Source organism: Pleurodeles waltl, chromosome 7 (assembly GCF_031143425.1).
Source record: "Pleurodeles waltl isolate 20211129_DDA chromosome 7, aPleWal1.hap1.20221129, whole genome shotgun sequence".
Classification (NCBI taxonomy): Eukaryota; Metazoa; Chordata; class Amphibia; order Caudata; family Salamandridae; genus Pleurodeles; species Pleurodeles waltl.
The window spans coordinates 1,173,187,837-1,173,205,101 of record NC_090446.1 but is presented as its reverse complement, the minus strand read 5'-3'; positions in this window follow the sequence as shown (position 1 = coordinate 1,173,205,101).

Sequence of the window (17,265 nt, the reverse complement as noted above, 5' to 3'; positions counted from 1 at the left end):
GTCACTGTTAGGCACGAAAGACAACGTATAACACTAGACAAGGATGGGGGCTGGAATTGCCTCCTGGAAACCAGGAGCCAACCCCAGTACAAAGGAGGACACATACACTGGTGAAGACTGATAGAACACTTACCAGACACAAAGAACCAAGAAGAAACAGAAGGGAACAAACAAAGAGGCAGAGGCAAGAACTTTGAACAGGCTCAGGCTGAAGTAAAGGCGGGACTAGGACTTGAAAACAGGGCGCAAGCTTCTGGCTGGGACAAACAGGACTGGGAAACTGAGAGCAGGCTCTGGCCGGAACAGGCAAGGACAGGGCTGGAAAACAGGGAGTAGGAAATGAGCAGTAACCAGGACTGGGAAACAGAGAGAAGGTTCAGGCTGAAACAAAGCAGGAGCAGGGCAGAGAAACAGGGAGCAGGCTCTGGAAGAAACAAACAGGTACAAGGCTAAGAGATAGGGAGCAGACTCTGGCTGGAACAATCAGGAGCAGGGCAGAGAAACAGGATCAAGCTGGAACAGAACAGGAACAAAACTGGAACACCATCCGACAAAGGGTCTGTAACACAAAGGAATCGAAGTCCCATGCACGACAGGGATCTTGAGTAAATGGCTACTTATAAGCAGTTCCAAGCTGGGCTGCACTGGAGAGGTTGCAGGTGTGTGTAGTTTCAGACACTTGCAAGTCCTGGAGGAGAGGATCCGGTGAAAAGGGGCAACTGGACTTCTCCCATAGAAAACAATAGGAAACAGAATCCGGGCTTTCCTGACTACCACGCTGTGCATTTTGGGATTTGCAGTCCCAGGAAGCAAATGTAGTACTATACAAGTGTACCATGGAGAAAAGAGAAACAAACAGGAGTCAACAAGGGACTCTAGATAGGTGTTCAAGGTGATCCCCAGGCTTCCGACAGTCACCTTACAGCGCCCCCTGGAAATGGGACGACAGAGTCGTAACAGTGGGAGGACCTGCGGCGCTGGGCGAGGAAGATCAGTGAGGCCTAGCTGGGGAAGTCCTCCCAATGTGGTAGGGGTGCCCATCGGGCACTGACCCCCCTCATGCGAAGAATCCTGGTGGTGGCGGACCCAGACCTGGATGGGCGCTTGAAGGCTGCACAGCAGTCACAAGGGGGTGAGTACTCACAGCCCATACTTCAGCCTGGAAGGATGAGTGTGTGTGCGATAGGGCTCATGGTACTTAGAGCACGGTCTTTGACTGGTGTCCAGCTACTGTATGCTCCCTAAATGGTGTAGGGGTGTCCCTGTCAGGTTTCACCTACCTCAGCTTCAATGCAAGGACAGGATATGGGTGTAAGTCACTATACTGCTCAGTAGTCAGGGCAATGGTCATGGGCCTAGTGCACGGTGCTGCCTGTTGGGTGTGTCTGCTGGGTAGATGTATGTCTGGCCATTGTGTATCAGCATTCAGCTACTTACAAGTGTCTCTCCTGTTTTGTCTCCCCATCCCTGTTCTCTTTTGTGTGTCTGGTACAGCATCAACATCAGACGAGGGAGCTGAGGCACCGGCTAGTGGGGAGACAGTGGCCCACAGATCCTCCGAGGCAGAGACAACGGACGCCCAGGGGACCAGTGGGATGGAGGGTGAGGGGACTTCCATGGGGGAGGCTACTACCACAAGGGGTAGTGACTCTGAAGCCTCCTCCAATGGGGGTCCTCTGGCAGTGGCGGACACTAGTGGACAAATCACGACCGTGAGATCTTCTGCCACCACCCATACCATCAGCGCCCTCCCTTCTGCTCCCCACCGAGTTGGCCGTGCCCGCCCACCCAGAAAGGTGGGCGTCTCCTTCGCCCCAGGCACCTCCTTCCCTGCCCCAGTCAGCCCTGCTGCCCTCACAGAGGAGGCTATTAACTTCCTGAGAACCATCTCTGTAGGGCACACAACCATCGTCAATGCCATCCAGGGGCTAGCATCAGAGGTGCAGCAGACTAATGCCTATCTGGATGACATTCACGGTGCCGTGTCTGCCCTATGGAGATCTTTTCGGGCTCTGGCCTCCTCTTGGACAGCAGCCAGTTTCCGTGGCCATTCTGTCCCCCCTCCAACCTCCTCTACCCCTTCCAGCACCCCACTCCCTTCACCCGTCCAAGGCACACATTCAGACACACAGTCAAGCACATCAACACACAAAAAACACACTTCCAAACAAAAGCACCACACCTCCCACCACAAGCATTCACACAGCCAACAGACACCTGCACACACAACAACGTCCATTTACCCCAGTGTGCGCGCCTCTTCCGCATGCCTGTCTGTCCACTCTACATGCACACCCTCATGCACTGCACCTTCACTCACTGTTACTACTCCTCTTCCTGCATTCACCACAATAGCAGACAGCCATACATGCACCCCATACACCACACCTGAACTTACCACCTCCACTGTAGTTGACACATGCAGCACACTCACATGACTTGCAGACACCCACCCAACGTACATCCACACTAGCTGTCTGTCTTCTCCCACTGTGTCCACCCCCCACCTCCCAAAACACTCAAACGCACCAAGACACCCACCCATCAGACATCACCACACCACAGCATACTGAGCAGCCACTGGCACCCAGTACACGCACACCTACACCCCATACATCAACTCCATCTGCCTCCACTCCCACACCCTCATCCACGCCCACCCCAATTGCTCCCAAGATACCTTTCCTCTCCCGTGTAGACCTGTTCGAACCCACTGGCCCACCTCGTCTTGTCCCGAAACGTACCCACCTCCTTGCCCTTTCCGCTCCTTCCACATCGCAGCCCACCCCGGTCCAGCCTTCCCATTCCCGTGCCCCTTCTCCAGTTAAGAAGAAGGCCTGCTCAGAGCCTAAGGCATCCTGCTCCACCCGAGCCAAACAGCCCCCAGCCCCTTCAAAGGAAAAGCCCACCCCCCTCCAACCTCCTCACGCAAGTCAAAGTCCCACCCCCATCGTAAATCCCCAACCCTCCTGCCCCCATTCCGTGAGATGCCCGGATCCCCCTATTGTGCCCTGTTGAGTGGAGTACCCAGCACTTGTGGGAGTCAGGTGTGGCCAGTTGTGGCCAAGGAAAATTGACTTTTATGGACTGGCCTTTGGCCCTGTTATTATCATTTAGCTCAGTGAGCTACTGAATAAGGTTTCTGTGTGGCCTGTGTTTGGGCTGCACGCAGTTTCACCTTGGTGTTTGTTTAAATAATTTATGGCTGTGGTGCTATTGTGTGTCCTATGGCCAAGTTGCAGTGGCCTTCAGTCGGGTACGACCCTCTCGGTGTGGGGTGTCTGACTATAGCTGCTGGGAAGGGTTGGGGGCTTTGCGGGGTGGGTGGTGTGGGTCAGTATGTAACTTTGCCCTTTCATCCCTTGTGTCATAGGTTGCGATACTTACCGTTGTCGTCTTCGTCGGCGGTCTCTGTCGTGTAGATATATGGCAAGGAGCAAGGTTGGCAGGATGTGCAGCTCTCTGCCCATGGCTGCCGCTGCACGTTTTGTTGACCTCCGGTGAGTGTTTCCTTCTATTTGTTTCCTTTCCGCCTGGCTTTGTGTGGCACCCCGGAACTGGCAGCGGAATGGTGGTTCATTATTTGATGGGCAGGTTGGGCCATTCCGACGGCCTTTGTGCGGTCTCTGCCATCGTCAGCGGGACTCCTTTCCTGTCGGTGAGTGGTGTGCAGGATGCGTGAGTTTAGTTTAATTCATTATTTGGCGATCCGGACCGCTCCTCTGTTGGCGGTTTCTACCGCCACCGCGGAACGGACCGCCATGTTCATAATGAGGGCCAAAGTCTTTTGGCCCTTAGACTTCAGGAAACAGGAGGCAAGCTCAATCCAAGCCCTTGGAGAGCACTTCTCAGCAGAGCCAGAGGGCAGCAAGGCAGCAAGGCAACAGCAAGGCAGCAGTAATTTACAGCAACGCAGTCAGGTGAGTCCTTTGGGCAGCCAAGCAGCTTCTCTTAGCAGGTTGAAGGTTCTGGTTCAGAGCTCCTTTCCCAGTAGGTATCTTGTTAAGAAGTGTCTAAATTAGTATGGTCAGAGACCCTGCTTACATACCCAAAAGTGACTTTGAAGTGGCAGAGACTTAAAAGAGTGGTTTTGAAGTGCACAAGGTCTCCTTTCAGTACAACCCTGTTTGCCAGGTTGCCAGTAGGGGGTTTGGCAGTCCATTGTGTGATGGCAGGCCACTGTCCTTTGAGATGTAAGTTTCAGGCCCTCCACCCTTCCAGCCCAGGAAGACCCATTTAGTATGCAGCTCTGTGGAAGTGTGACTGAACATCCTGTGTTTGTGGTTGATTGGGTTAAATGCACAAGAGAGCTATCAACCAGCCCAGTCCAGACATAGGTTGTAAGGCACAGAAGGATTTAAGTGAAGAGAAATGCTCACTTCCTAAAAGTGGCATTTCTAAAATAGTAATATTAAATCCAACTTCACTAGAAAACAGGAATTTGTATTACCATTCTGCCCACACTAAATATGACCTGTCTACCACTTTCTGATCAGAATCTACCACTAAAACAGTATAGGAGGGTAGCCCTAATGTTAGCCTATGAAAGGAGCAGGCCTAACAGCAGTGGAAAACACATTTAGGAGCTTTCCACTGTCAGGATGTATAAACACCCAGATATATGTCCTGCCTTTTACCTACACAGCACCTTATCTTATGGGTTAACTAGGGACTAACATGGGGGTGGCTTATCTGTAGAAAAAGGGGAGTTGAAGGCTTGGCAAGTACTTTTAAATGCCAAGTCAAAGTGGAAGTGAAACTGCATACACAGGCCTTGCAATGGCATGCCTGAGACATGGTTAAGGTGCTACTTGTGTGGGTGGCACAGTCAATGCTGCAAGCCCACTAGCAGCATTTAGTTTATAGGCTCTGGGCACATGCAGTGCACTGTACTGGGTAATTACAAGTACATTAAATATGCCAATTGGTTATGAGCCAATGTTACTATGTTTTAAGTGACAGAGCATATGCACTTTAGTACTGGTTAGGAATGGTAAAGTGCGCAGAGTCCAAAAACCAGCAAAAACAGTGTCAAAAAGTGGAGGGAGGCAGGTAAAAAGTTGGGAATGACCACCCTAAGGCTGTCAGGTCTAACATTATTGATATTTGTACATATCAGTTAAAGGAGGACATTGTTTACTATCAACTTGTTAGGCTGAGTGAGCAAGTCACCCTAGTGGTAGATCAGAGCAACTGACAAACTTCTATGATTAGTCAATCACACATAGGGGGTTATTCCAACTTTGGAGGAGGTGGTAATCCGTCCCAAATGTGACGGATTTACCACCAGCCGTATTACGAGTTCCATAGGATATAATGGACTTGTAATACGGCTGGTGGCATATCCGTCACTTTACCGTCACTTTTGGGACGGATTACCACTTCCTCCAAAGTTGGAATAACCCCCATAGTCTCAGATAATGGAGAACCAGGCACCTACAAATTATCACTTTCCAGACGCCCCTATGGTGCTTTTCACTGTATCATATATACATGGCATTGGCATGCAGGTAGGACTACATGACACTGTACCATGCATCTGTAGGGCATGCTGGAGTGGCCATCCCATTGTGACACCCGTAGCATTTGATCCTGCCCCAGCTGTTGTAGACTCAAACTGACAAACAACTTCCCAGGGGTTGTATGGGTATTCAAAAGTGTTTAGCAATGCCATGATACATCCTTGTTTGACGTTACTAATGTGTTTGCATCACAAGGATCACACACGAGCAATAATGCCATGGGAGTTTACTTATGTTTAAATAGTTGTACCTACCTGCACATTGACTGATTGAAATAACAAATGTATTGCCAATAGTGTGTGACCAGCCACTGTATGCATCATATACCATTATTTTTCCAGAGAAGGATAAGAACATGCGCATAGACATATGCCTCAACACAGACACGCTTGCACTGTGGTCCAAGGATGCATATGTTGGTGCAGGTTTCTGAGTAATATGCCAGTGATGAAGCAGATGCAGGGCAGCCCCATCATGTCAGTAAGATGCAGCAGACCTGTGGTACTAAATCAGCACATGTGTGTGTGGTAATAGACATAAGCCCTCATTATGACATTGGCGGTAATAACTGCCTACTGCCACGGGGAAGGCCGCCAAAAGACCATTGTTGCAGCTACCAGCCGTCATCCGGATTATGACCATAGGATGTGGGAAATCCGGCTGTGGTCATGCCAGTGGTAAGGTGGCGCTGCTGCCAGCAGCAGCGCCATGCCAGTAGACCGCCGCAGACTGTATCATGACCCATGATACGCCCTGGCGGTGTTCTGCTGGTGGACGCTGCTGCTGGCAGCAGCGCCCCGTCCCGTCTCCTGCCGGAGGACACCCTCACAAAAGGTGAGTCGGGTGCTCCGACAGGGCAGGGAGGTGGGGGGTGTTGTGTGTGTGGTGGTGTGTGTGTGTATGTCTGTGCGTGTGTGAATGCAGGTGTGTCATGCATGTTGTCGGTGTGTGCATGTATGGATGTGTGAGTGCATGTATGTTGTGATGTGTGCATGCGTGTGTGCATGTATGCATGTCAGTGTGTGTGGATGTGTGTGTTAATGAATGTATGCATGCATGGATGGATGTGGGTATGAGTGTGTGAATGCATGTGTACGTTGGTGAGGGAAGGTGCTTGTATGTCATTGGGGGTCTGGAGAGGGAGGAGGCATTGGGGAGAAACCTGGGGAGGGGGCGGGGAAGCCCCCCATCAGTGACAGGAAAGGCATTCCCTGGCACTGATGGTACCTATCTCCATGGTTTTCGTGGCGGGAAGGATGCCACGAAAACCATGTTGGTAGGCGGGGTCATAATCCTGCGGGCGGGCTGGTGACAGCCGCCTGGTTGGAGACTGAAGTCTCCAGCCCAGCGGTCTTTACCACCATGGCACACAGTGTGGTACATTGGCGGTTTGGCTTGGGCCAAACCACCAATGTCATATTATCGGGAAAAGTACCGCCAGCCTCTTGGCAGTACTTTTCTCAATTTTACCGCCGTTCACCGGGGTCATATTGACCCCCACAGTTTGGGGTGTAGGTGATACACAATGTACAGGAAGAGGAAAGTGCTAGTAGTCTGGACCAAGTGCATAGTCAAACTCTCTTACATGGCCTTGGCCAATGACACAAAGGGTCAGATTGATTGACAGTGGTACAGCACCAAGTGCATCACTACAATCCTTTAGGCTCTCAGTGCACACCTCACTTCACCATGTGTGCGCCTAATGAGAATGAAGGCACAGCATGATGCAGGTAGGGTCCAACTGCATCTATTTATGTGTAGGAAAATGATGCAATGCGCAGGCTTCAGGTTGTGCTGTTCAAAACCAAGTTGCCCTATGCATGCATCACAACACTTTGTAATGGTTGTCCAGGGAAGATGGCACATCTGCCCTGCCTCAGCTTCATTATTCTACATTAGAATGGCAGCCCTAAGGTGGCACTGGGGCTCTCCATAGAGGCATCATACAACATATCCAGAACCTTAAACATGACATGCTGCATTCAACTGTAGCAGCGCCTGTCATGCACATGCAAATTACGGACTTTGTATGGAAATGAAATACTTAGCAACTGCTCCACCAATCTTGATGCTCGGGTGATCGTGCAGATCTCGTTCCCTTGTGATGAGGTTAGCCCAGCAGTGTTTGCATTGATGGTAATTCCTTCCAGTGGCAAATATTCTAGTCAGGTGGTGGAGCACCTTGCCCCACCGCAGCTTCCTGTCTTCTGTGCGGTAGACCTGTATGAAACGGCCACCCTGTACCAGCGTCATAGGGCGGTAATGCTGTACCAGCCAAATGAAGCCTTCCAGCTCATCGGCCCATATTCTAGCCATCCTCCCTTTCCCTGACATAATGCATTGCAAATGCAGTTGACAGAACAAAAATGCCTCAGACAAACACCCCACAATACAGTGACAGATACAGAACACTCACAATACAAAAGAAAGATAAAAATACAAATAATACACAACTGCTACAGGACACAGGAGAAGGATACTCCAAATACTCCACAACTCCAACAGTAGCAGCTCCACACACCCTCACACAGTCACACTCAATAAGACTGTGAAGTGAAAGTGGACTCACTGTACCATGTATGCAGGTAGGATGTCCTATTTCATCACTTCCTGGGCCTGTCAATCATGTACTCTTCAGACACCAGCTGACTCCTCACTGTAGTCACACTGCCCCCTGTGTCTCTCAGAGCCTCCACCCTCTGTCCATTGATGGTCACCCACTGCCTGTACTTTTTAGTGTTCTCAGGCACTAGAGTTCTCTGGACCATCTCACTGTCCCCTAGTGAGACAAGGGTCATCTTAGCTAGCTCCCACCCATCTGGAATCAACTCCTCCCCAAGCGCTACACTAGCCAAACCCTGGTACTGCGCACCAGTGAGTGCTGGTGTACTCTTTGGGCATTTGACCCAGCTGGTCACATGCATAACACATCCATTGGGGACCCCGTCCACAGGTTTCCCTTTGGAGAACCCTGGCTTCTTTTTACTGGGGGCTGGGAATCCTTAACCTGGGATCTAGGTTAGGGCCCTATAGAGAACTCCCCCTGTTTGCCCTTACCCCCCTTCTTCTGAGAGGGACCCTGTCCACCTTTGACATGATCTCCCTCATACCTCTTCTGGACCCTGGTGCTCTCTCAGTGGTCCGCTTCTGTGCAAGTTTCCTGGGGTCAGTCAGCTTGCTGTCAATTGGGTGCTGGTGCAGCTCTGGAAAACATAAACTGTACAAGTGCTCCCAAGCAATTACATTTTAAAGTCCCTCATACGTTACTGCCCTTCACCAAACGATCCAGTGACCTGCAAAAAGAATCAACACATTCCAACGATGTTTGGGATTCCTTCATTTTACAGGATCTAAACTTGTCCTTGTACTGTTCAATTGTGAGACCATCACATTTGATCAGGACATCCTTCATGACAGGGTAGATGAGCCCCTGGGGATCCATTAAGGATGTCAGGGTGTCCCATCCCTCTACCTCAAAGTGCTTCCACAGACCCGCCCCACAATGAGCTTCAGGGACCAGATTTATATGAAGTGCAGACTCATATCCCTCAAACCACAACAGTATGTCATCCTCCCTCTTGTATTCATTTAAAAGGTCCTTAGGAATGTTCACCCTCCTCTCAGGCTGCACTGTGCTGTTGCTGCCACCATCTCTGCTAGACTGGCTCCTCTGATCCAGGTCCCTTAAACTGAGCTCATGAGCCAGCAGCATCCTTTCCTCCTCAATGGCCAACCTTCTCTTCTCCATTTCCATTGAAAGTTTCTCCAGCTGATGAACCCTCTCTGCCTGTCTGTCCTGTACCTCTTCAGGAATGAGACTCTTAGATGAGACGCTGCTACCTGCCCTGGAGACCCTCTCCCTGGACATAACAGACCCACCCACTACACCATTGTGGATGGATTGCTCTTCCTCCTCCTCATTCTCCTCCTCCTCTGTGTGCCCCTCAGCCTTCTTGGCTGTTACCTGGGCCCTCAGTGTCTTTTGCAGCTCCTCCTTCCTGGCAGAGCCCTTAATGGGGACAAGCAAGGTTTTTAAATAACTGCCTCAACCGGGCAACTGTATAGCTCTCTAGTTTCCCTAAAACAAAAGCAGCTCCAGCTGATCTATCTCCAAACTGAGACATGGTAAAGAGTTAAAAGTGCAAAGTTTCAAAGGCAGAAAAGCAAGTTCCCAAATGGAGTTCGAAGCTCAATCAAGGATTACCACAAAATCGAAGGAGGGAAAAATGCAAAAAAGAGAAAAAAGCAAAAATCACAAAGACAAGTAGTATTTGGTCATGTAAAGGTCTGCACTGAAAACAGTAGTGTACACTTAATCACTGTATGCCAAGTACAAATACAAGTTCTAATTCCACCACTGCCACCAATGTTAGAAATGGGGTATTTGGTTGGCAGTCAGGTTGCCCCCTGTCCAAGCAAGGACCCTCACTCTAGTCGGGGTAAAGGAGAATCACCCTCAGCTCACCCCCTTGGTAGCTTGGCACGAGCAGGCAGACAACTTTAAAAGCAATGTGTAAAGTATTTGTACCAACACACAGTGCCTCAGTGAAAACACTACAGAATTACACAACACAGGTTTAGAAAAATAGAGGATATTCATCTAAACAACACAAGACCAAAATTAACAGTGAGAACATTGTTAGCATACAAAAGTACCTGTGTAGCATCAAAATAACACTGCACGGGCAGGTGTGCATCGGAAAAGGCCAGCGATGCATCAATTTCTTACTCACAAGCGAGACCATGCATAGTTCCTCCTCTGGTCGGGTCAGCGTGCATCATTTCTCCTCTTCCACAAGAGAGCGAGGCATCGAACCGGACAGACACCTTGGCTATGGGCTGACTTTGTATTGTTCTTCTGAGCCCAACAATGTTGCATTGAAAATCTGGTCGCACAGTATCACAAAACTGCACTCCATGGGGTTTGCGCCATTATCAGCCTCCATTAGCGGGTGTTGCACGTCGTTTCTCCAGCCACGTTGCTTCGATCTTCCAGCCGCCATGCAGTTGGAACGTTGGTTTCAGCAGCGAAGAAAGCAGCGTATCGTTTATCAGCCGCGTCACAGAAGGTGCGTCGGAAATTACCCTGCACAGTGACCCGCGTGTGGATTTTTAGTCTTTGTCTGATAGCTTCACCTTCCTAGGGCCCAGGAACTGGATAGGGCACTATTTGGCATCGCTGGAGTCTCAGCAGAGAGTCCAGGTGCTGGCAGAGGAAGTCTTTGATGGCCCTGAGACTTCAACAACAGGAGGTAAGCTAATTTCAAGCCCTTGGAGATTCTTCACAAGCAGGAATGCACCACAAAGTCCAGTCTTTGTCATCTTTCACAAGCAGAAGCAGCAACTGCAGGATAGGTCCACAAAGCACAGGCAGGGCAGAACTTCTCCTAACCTCTTCAGCTCTTCTCCTTGGCAGAGGTTCCTCTTGATTCCAGTAGTGATCTAATTTTCAAGGGCTTGGGGTGTTCTTTTTATACCCCTTTCTACCTTTGAAGTAGGCCTACTTCAAAGGAAAGTCTCTATTGTTTGTGAGATCCTGGCTTTCCCAGGCCAGGCCGAGACACACATCAGGAGGTTGGAGACTGCATTGTGTGAGGGCAGACACAGCCCTTTCAGGTGTGATTGACCTTTTCTCCTCTCCCTCCTAGCACAGATGGCTCATCAGGTTATGCAGGCTACTGCCAGGAGATTACCCATTAAATCAAACTTCCACAGGAGCAGATGCCTTTTACCCAACTCCCTCCAACAGATGCGTGCTCAGACTTTACTGATTATCTGAACCCTGCATCCGCTAGGGGGAAAGGAGAATGGGAATATAAAAATAGAGATCGCCTCCAGATCCAGTGGCAGCCTATGTTTCCCATGTGAAGATAGGATATTCAGTGTGTGCTTCTGTAACATGCACCTTTCTTCATACTGTGATTTCTTTAAAGGAAGGACCTGCAGTTGAGTGAGCATAGATAAGTACATTCCTACTGCGTATTCAACTGTTCAGCCATTCACATTCACCCAATTCTATCGTTCTCCTAACCTGGATATTATGAGAGACTAGCCTCTCTCTAAAAGAACAATGTTAACTTAATATCTTCTTTTCTCCAGGAGTCAGAGGTATCGAAGGTTCTCTGGAGAACAGTTCAAAGGTTCACAAATATACAATTTACTAATGTCTTTTATAGGAAACTAAAACTCCTTCTCAAGGTTCAGTTTTCTCAATCACAGTTTCTAGGAATTAGACTGAGTACTGAGGTTTGTCACTAAGACTGGCACTTCTACAAGGCAAAGAGTTTTTGAATATAGATGTACATATTTATATTGGCAAGTCTGGAAATCATACAAAAGGATTCCTTACTGTAGTTGCTTGAAGTTCTGTTAAGCCAAAACAAATTATCCTCAGAAAGCTGATAGCCAGTTGTTGGAAGAAGGATGAAATTCAGCTTCTCCAGAAGGGAAAAAGTAGCTGGTGTGCACACTGTAACAAGAAAAATAATTAATTACTCAAAACTGGAAGAATTCTCTATGAAACGAAATGCCTCAGGAACACTGCTCATTCTCTTCAGGCTGACAGTTGAAGTGCACAGCTCCCAGAGAGAAACAGCTGGGGGGAAGCTTCAGCACAAGACTAAGGTAGAAACACTAGAGCGCTGGCCTCACAAACATTTGCGGCCACCATCTTGTCAGTTAAACCTGAAGAAGCTAGTGCTAAGAACAGCCTCCTTAAGAGCCACCGGGAGTGAGGAAACCGCTGCAACCAACATGGGTACAAGGAAAAGGAGAATCGTTTTTGCTGGGGGAAGAACTTAACAACACTGGCAATAGTTTTCCTGACAGCTACACCCCAGCTCCCTTTGTGTCAATGTCTAGAGAGAGGTGCAAACACCCCAACTGTCAATGGCAATGTGTGGGTCTCCTTTTAATGCCTGGTGTGACCAGGCTTTAAATTTTGACGCTAATCAGACTTAGAGCCATTTTTGCGATCCACTTCCGTGGTATGCGTTGTTTTTGCATTGGTGGTAAATATGGGGCTAGAGGGATAGAGTCATTTTTTTAATGGAGTGACTACCTTGCATCTCATTGTCGCAATGAGACGCAAGGTGAGTTCAAAGTTCCTAAAAATGGCGCTAACTCCAATATTTGGATGTTAGACGGGTCTAGTCTCAAAATATAAATACGTTAGTGGTGCTTTACCATGAAAAAAAGATGCTGAGGTGACACTAACTTTACATAAATATGGGCCTTAGTTTTTATTTGACTTCTGTATGCTACGTGTAGACAACTCTTCTCCTCCCATTGATGTTTACTAGGCTTCCAAGACTCGAAATAAATCTGTTATCTCCTCTAAATGTAATGTATCTATGGACTGGGAAGGAGTGGCCAACATGTGCAAGCAAGGGGATAGGGGTGGTAATGTTGTCAGGGACAAGTGGCATTCAGCAAGCTTAATTTAATCAGTCACTAAATCCACCACCCTCACCAGAAAGTTTTCAATAATTGAATGGGCCACTGCAGCCCCTGTTCCTCCTGTGGTAGGTTGCTTCTGTTATCCTATTTTACCTAAAAGTAGACTTGCATCAAGCTATATCAACAAAAACAGGGCCAAGGGTCTCCTTCAGTTCACCTTAAGATCTGCGATCCTTAAAGATCCCCCTTACAAGCCCTAAAAGTAAAGGGGGGCCCGGCCTTAGAGGAGCTAGGATGGCCCGGTGTTGGCCTTGGTGCATCTAGCACACGTCCCGCATGGCGGTGAATCACTAGCACTTCCATAGGCTATCAAAGTCTGGGCCACAAAGCAGGCTGGGGGACGATGTCCCACCCCAGCCGCGGTGGACAAGCCCCATGGAAAAGCACACACAGTCTTCAAACACACACGCGTCCCGTGCTGTGGTGAAGCATTGGTGCTTTTATAAAGCATCAAAGTCTGGGAAGCACAGAAGGCTGGGGGAGAACGTCCCACCCCAGCTGCGGTGAACAAGCCCCACACAGTCTCCAAATACATGAGCATCCTGCACAGCAGTGAATCACTAGTGCTTTTATACTGCATCAATATCCGGGCAGCAAAGCAGACTGGGGGTCGAAGTCCCACACCAGCTGCAGTGAACAAGCCCCAGGGAAAAGCTCACACAGTTTACAAGTACAGGTGCGTCCCTTGCAGTGGTGCAGCACTAGTCCTTTTACAGTGGGCCAAAGTCGGGGCAGCAAAGCAGGCTGGGAGACAAAATCCCACCTCAGCTGCCGTGAACAAGCCCCAGGGAAAAGCCCAGACAGTCTCCAAATCCGTGTGCGTCCAGCATGGCGGTGAATTACTAGCACTTTTATACTACAACAAAGTCTGGGAGGCAAAGCAGGCTGTGGGATGAAGTCCCACCCCAGCTGCAGTGAACAAGCCCCAGGGAAAAGCACACACCATCTCCAAATACACCTACAACCCACGCAGCAGTGAATGACTAGGGGTTTCATAGCATGTCAATGTCTGGGCACCAAAGCAGGCTGAAGTACGAAGTCCGACCCTAGCTGAGGTGAACAAACTCCATGGAAAAGCTCACACAAGGCCCCATCATCGGACTGTTGTATTAAGAGTTACACTGTGAAGTCTACCAAATAACAGCCACATTTCTGAAACCAGCAGGACACTGGAGGACGGAAAAGAGGCGATTCCAACACCAGCATCTCCAGCCCAACAAAAATCCTCTAATCAGATTATGATCCACAAATCATGACAGCGGTTTTTCCATGGCGGAAAACCACTGGCGGTGCAAACGTCAATCTCAACTCACATCACACTGAACATAATGCCACATTGGATAGTTTGAATACCAACACCTGACACACATCCAGACACCCGACACACCTACCCACTGCATTATAAAACACACCCTTACATGACCCACAATCCTTTGCAACTAGAATGCAACATAGCCAAAGAAAACCTACATATTACATAGATACAAAAAGAAAGAATAGGCACCCATTAATATTTCACTACACACATCACATACCTGCAAAACATACTCAACACACATTTAACTACCACACATAACCCACAACAAAAATCACTCACTCACATCACAGCACCTACACCTTACCACTTACCTTTTTCTGCAGCCTTTCACTTTGAACACAACCACGCCGTCTGTCCCCACAAAAACACCCACGTTTCAAGGATGAGGAGTTGAGAGTCATTGTGGACAAAATTGACAGGGTAGAGCCACACCTTTTCGAAGATCAGACCCAGCAAACATCAATAGCCAGGAATATGGAGTTGTGGCAAATAATAGTTGACAGGGTCAATTCTGTAGCCACCTATTCACGCACAAGGAAAGACATCAGGAAGAGGTGGATCGACTTCAGGGGGAAGGTATATTCCATGGAAGTAAATAAAACTTGCGATGAGCCCCCATCTCCTCCCCTCACTTTCACATTTTGAGAGGAGAAGGTCTTGGGCATACTGCATCCTGAGGGCATGACAGGAAAACCTGGGGGAGTGGAGTTAGGTAAGTCATCACAACATCCATGTCACTCAATTTTCATGTACTGCATGCTCCCTCAGCAACTTATCCCACCCCAAATAACACCCCCCACTACACCTCTGTCCAATTCATGGAATACCTTTCTCTGAGATGGCACATGTCTACTAAACTCACCTGGCCGCACAGCCTTTGGCAATGGCACGAGAAGTACTGGCTAATAATAGCACTACAACTCCCAGAATGAAATATCCCATCATTGTGAAAACCTGTAGAGTGCACCAAATATTAGCTATAACGCATGTTAAACTCACTTCCTAACCAAACCATCTTGAATGTCCTAGTGTGGGACAGTATCTGTCAATCAGAGCAATGCAATGGCTCACTCAAACTATCATCCAAGAAAAACACATCTATAGCTGAGTGCCCATTCATAATGGCCTCAGATCAAAGATTCCTTAGCTAGAAATGTACTCACCTGGTTGGCTGAGAGGATGCACATGCAGTACATCCAGATACTGGTCAGATACAGGTCAATGTCCATTGTTTACTCACATTCTGTGTCCCTACAATGACAGTAATGTGCATTGTACAGCTCTTATTTGTGCTAGTGTGCCGGACAGTTCACTAGGTAACAGTTGAACAGCTATGTTGATAATCAGACAACATCAGAGGGCATTAGCAGTAAAATCACTACCAACCCATGTATAGCAACTCTAAACATGGAGTATGGAAGTGAAGTCAAAGAAGTTTATGTTGTACCAAGTTATGCTGTGCAGCAGCTGTCAATGTCATTGATGGGGCTCATGTTAAGGCACTGTCTGCATGTTAGAAATGGTGTCTCTGGTTGGCAGCCAGTTGGTCCTCAGTCCAAGCAGGGACCCTCTCTAGTCAGAGTAAAGGAAAAACACACCTGGGTAACTCTCACTCACCCCCTTGGTAGCTTGGCACAAGCAGAAAGGCTTAACCCCAGAAGCAATGTATAAAGTATTTGTACCAACACACACAATAATAAAGTGAAAACTCTACAAAATGGGCACTACACCAGTTTAGAAAAATAGGTAATAATTATCTAAATCAAACAAGACCAAAATGACAAAAATCCAACATACGCAAGTCAAGATATGAATTTTAAAAAGAATGAGCCGTAAAAACCGCCCACCGACGAGGTGGTAGCGGCCAAAAGACTGTCGCCGCGGCTAACATCCATCTGCCATAATATGACCACTGTCGGATTTCCGCCACAAGAAGGGCAGAGATCTGGGTGTGGCCATACTGGCGGGTGGTGGTAAGGTGGCGCTGCTACCAGCAGCAGTGCCACACAAGTAGTCCACTGCCAGCCGTATTGTGACAAATAATATGGCCTGGCAAGCGCTGGTGGTGGTAGCAGTGCTCCATCCCGTCCCCTGATGGAAGAGCCCCTGGATACAGCTAAGTGAATGTGTGCGTTCATGAAAGTGTGTGTGTATTGTTGTTTCTGTGCGTGGATGAATGTGTGTGATTGCGTGGATGAATGTGTATGAGTGTGTGAATGAATGTGTGTGAATGCGTGTATGTATGGTAATGTGTATTCATGTTGGCGTGTATGTTATAATGTGAGTGGGGATGTGTGCGTGTAGGTATGCGTGGATTAGTGTGTGTCTGAATGCGTGTATGTGTGTTTTGGGGGTGGATGTAGGAGGAGTGGGGGGGTTGTCTGGGGATATTTGGGGGAGGGGGCCTCCTATCAGTGACAGGGAAGGAATTCTCTGTCACTGATAGGGCCTATCGCCATAGGTTTCGTGGCATTACAAACGCCACAAAAACCATGGTGGTAGGCAGAGACATATTACCGCCGGTGGCACAATGGAAGTCGCCGGACTGGAGATTCTCCGGACGAGCACCTCGGGGCTGGGCAGACTTTGCGTCAATTTTTCATACTCCGCGAATTCGCATTAAAGTCCGGTCGCATGGTGTCAGGAAACTGAGATGCGTGGGGTTTGTGTCGTTCTCAGCAGCCAGTTTCTCTAGCTGCGATACATCGATCTTCCAGCCGCAGTGTAGGCAGAGCATCGATCTCAGCTGTGAGGCTGGCGGCGTGTTGTTTATCAGCCGTGTTGCGGATGGTGTGTCAATAATTTCCCTGCACGTCGGTCTTTGCATGCATTTCAATCCTATTCCACCAGCTTCACCTTTCAAGGGCCAAGGGACTGGATGGGGCACGACTTCGCAGGGCAGGAGTCTCACCAGAGAGTCCAGGTGCTGGCAGACAGAGTCTTTGATGGCCCTGACACTTCAACAAC